This window comes from Syngnathus typhle, unplaced genomic scaffold (genome assembly GCF_033458585.1).
Source record: "Syngnathus typhle isolate RoL2023-S1 ecotype Sweden unplaced genomic scaffold, RoL_Styp_1.0 HiC_scaffold_42, whole genome shotgun sequence".
Lineage (NCBI taxonomy): Eukaryota > Metazoa > Chordata > Actinopteri > Syngnathiformes > Syngnathidae > Syngnathus > Syngnathus typhle.
Window position 1 is genome coordinate 746300 of NW_026871948.1, and position 3701 is coordinate 750000.

Sequence of the window (3701 nt, forward strand, 5' to 3'; positions counted from 1 at the left end):
ACGTTCCGTCCGAGTGCCGACGGTTCCCCGGTCGGCCCCGAATGTTGACAATTCGGCCTCTCCACCACGGAAGTCGGTGGGAATTTCAGAATATTTTCTAAGTGCCAGCGTGGGCTGCCGCACGTTCCGTCCGAGTGCCGACGGTTCCCCGGTCGGCCGCGAATGTCGAAAATTCGGCCTCTCCACCACGGAAGTCGGTGGGAATTTCAGAATATTTTCTAAGTGCCAGCGTGGGCTGCCACACAAGCTGTCCGAATTGCGACGGTTCTCCTTTCGGATCCGAATCGCGAAAATTCGGCCTCTCCACCACGGAAGTCGGTGGGAATTTCAGAATATTTTCTAAGTGCCAGCGTGGGCTGCCGCACGTTCCGTCCGAGTGCCGACGGTTCCCCGGTCGGCCCCGAATGTCGAAAATTCGGCCTCTCCACCACGGAGGTCGGTGAGAATTTCAGAATATTTTCTAAGTGCGAGCGTGGGCTGCCGCACGTTCCGTCCGAGTGCCGACGGTTCCCCGGTCGGCCCCGAATGTTGACAATTCGGCCTCTCCACCACGGAAGTCGGTGGGAATTTCAGAATATTTTCTAAGTGCGAGCGTGGGCTGCCGCACGTTCCGCCCGAGTGCCGACGGTTCCCCGGTCGGCCGCGAATGTCGAAAATTAAGCCTCTCCACCACGGAAGTCGGTGGGAATTTCAGAATATTTTCTAAGTGCGAGCGTGGGCTGCCGCACGTTCCGTCCGAGTGCCGACGGTTACCCGGTCGGCCCCGAATGTTGACAATTTGGCCTCTCCACCACGGAAGTCGGTGGGAATTTCAGAATATTTTCTAAGTGCCAGCGTGGGCTGCCGCGCAAGCTGTCCGAATTGCGACGGTTCTCCTTTCGGCCGCGAATGTCGAAAATTCGGCCTCTCCACCACGGAAGTCGGTGAGAATTTCAGAATATTTTCTAAGTGCCAGCGTGGGCTGCCGCACAAGCTGTCCGAGTGCCGACGGTTCCCCGGTCGGCCGCGAATGTCGAAAATTCGGTCTCTCCACCACGGAAGTCGGTGAGAATTTCAGAATATTTTCTAAGTGCGAGCGTGGGCTGCCGCACAACTTGTCCGAGTTGCGACGGTTCCCCGGTCGGCCGCGAATGTCGAAAATTCTGCCTCTCCACCACGGAGGTCGGTGAGAATTTCAGAATATTTTCTAAGTGCGAGCGTGGGCTGCCGCACGTTCCGTCCGAGTGCCGACGGTTCCCCGGTCGGCCGCGAATGTCGAAAATTCGGTCTCTCCACCACGGAAGTCGGTGAGAATTTCAGAATATTTTCTAAGTGCGAGCGTGGGCTGCCGCACAACTTGTCAGAGTGGCGACGGTTCCCCGGTCGGACGCGAATGTCGAAAATTCGGCCTCTCCACCACGGAGGTCGGTGAGAATTTCAGAATATTTTCTAAGTGCGAGCGTGGGCTGCCGCACGTTCCGTCCGAGTGCCGACGGTTCCCCGGTCGGCACCGAATGTCGAAAATTCGGCCTCTCCACCACGGAAGTCGGTGAGAATTTCAGAATATTTTCTAAGTGCCAGTGTGGGCTGCCGCACAAGCTGTCCGAATTGCGACGGTTCTCCTTTCGGACCCGAATCGCGAAAATTCGGCCTCTCCACCACGGAAGTCGGTGGGAATTCCAGAATATTTTCTAAGTGCCAACGTGGGCTGCCGCACGTTCCGTCCGAGTGCCGACGGTTCCCCGGTCGGCCCCGAATGTCGAAAATTCGGCCTCTCCACCACGGAGGTCGGTGAGAATTTGAGAATATTTTCTAAGTGCGAGCGTGGGCTGCCGCACAACTTGTCCGAGTGGCGACGGTTCCCCGGTCGGCCGCGAATGTCGAAAATTCGGCCTCTCCACCACGGAGGTCGGTGAGAATTTCAGAATATTTTCTAAGTGCGAGCGTGGGCTGCCGCACGTTCCGTCCGAGTGCCGACGGTTCCCCGGTCGGCCGCGAATGTCGAAAATTCGGCCTCTCCACCACGGAAGTCGGTGGGAATTTCAGAATATTTTCTAAGTGCGAGCGTGGGCTGCCGCACGTTCCGTCCGAGTGCCGACGGTTACTCGGTCGGCCGCGAATGTCGAAAATTCGGCCTCTCCACCACGGAAGTCGGTGGGAATTTCAGAATATTTTCTAAGTGCCAGCGTGGGCTGCTGCACAAGCTGTCCGAATTGCCACGGTTCTCCTTTCGGATCCGAATCGCGGAAATTCGGCCTCTCCACCACGGAAGTCGGTGAGAATTTCAGAATATTTTCTAAGTGCCAGCGTGGGCTGCCGCACAAGCTGTCCGAATTGCGACGGTTCTCCTTTCGGCCGCGAATGTCGAAAATTCGGCCTCTCCACCACGGAAGTCGGTGAGAATTTCAGAATATTTTCTAAGTGCCAGCGTGGGCTGCCGCACAAGCTGTCCGAGTGCCGACGGTTACCCGGTCGGCCGCGAATGTCGAAAATTCGGTCTCTCCACCTGGAGCTCGCGCCAACTCAGGCGAATATTTTCTAAGTGCCTACGGCTCTTGCGCCGTAATGTGTCCGCTTTGGCTGGTTCCCGCGGTCGGCCACAAATGGCGAAAAATCAGCCTCTCCTGCTGGAGCTCACGCCAACTTTGGCGAAAAATTTCTAAGTGCCAACGGCTCTTGCGCCGTAATGTGTCCGCTTTGGCTGGTTCCCGCGGTCGGCCACAAATGGCGAAAAATCAGCCTCTCCTCCTGGAAGTCACACCGACTCAGGCGAAAAAATTCTAAGTGCCAACGGCTCTTGCGCCGTAAAGTGTCCGCTTTGGCTGGTTCCCGCGGTCGGCCGCAAATAGCGAAAAATCAGCCTCTCCTTCTGCAGCTCGCGCCAACTTTGGCGAAAAATTTCTAAGTGCAAACGGCTCTTGCGCCGTAAAGTGTCCGCTTTGGCTGGTTCCCGCGGTCGGCCGCAAATAGCAAAAAATCAGCCTCTCCTTCTGGAGCTCGCGCCAACTTTGGCGAAAAATTTGTAAGTGCCAACGGCTCTTGCGCCGTAAAGTGTCCGCTTTGGCTGGTTCCCGCGGTCGGCCACAAAGAGCGAAAAATCACCCTCTCCTCCTGGAGCTCGCGCCAACTCAGGCGAAAACTTTCTAAGTGCCAACGGCTCTTGCGCCGTAAAGTGTCCGCTCCGCGCTGGTTCCGCGGTCGGCCGCAAATAACGAAAAATCAGCCTCTCCTTCTGGAGCTCGCGCCAACTTTGGCGAAAAATTTCTAAGTGCCAACGCCTCTTGCGCCGTAAAGTGTCCGCTCCGCGCTGGTTCCGCGGTCGGCCGCAAATTGCGAAAAATCAGCCTCTCGCCCTTCAGGTACCAGGGGTTGGGGTACCAGGGGTAGGTGCAGTACCAGCTTTGGTCTGTTGGTGCGCCAGAGTACGATGAGTTGGTCCCCCTAGTCACTGTACTCATTACCTTTACCCCCAAATCGCAAAATATAGTCAGAACGAGTGTGGGGAACACAAATTTTGGCCCCGAGAACCAGGCGGCTGGTGTCTCTAGCGATGTGTTCCCCCCCAAAAAGTGTTCACCTGCTCGGACAGCGAACCTAGGAACTACCGCAAAGCACTCTGGAAGTGCAAGAGCGAAAATTTTTCTAAGTACAAAAACCCTCGAAAATTTCGCGTTGGGTGGACGGTTCCTCCCCACTTGCGGGTCGCTCTCCGTGGAGGACCG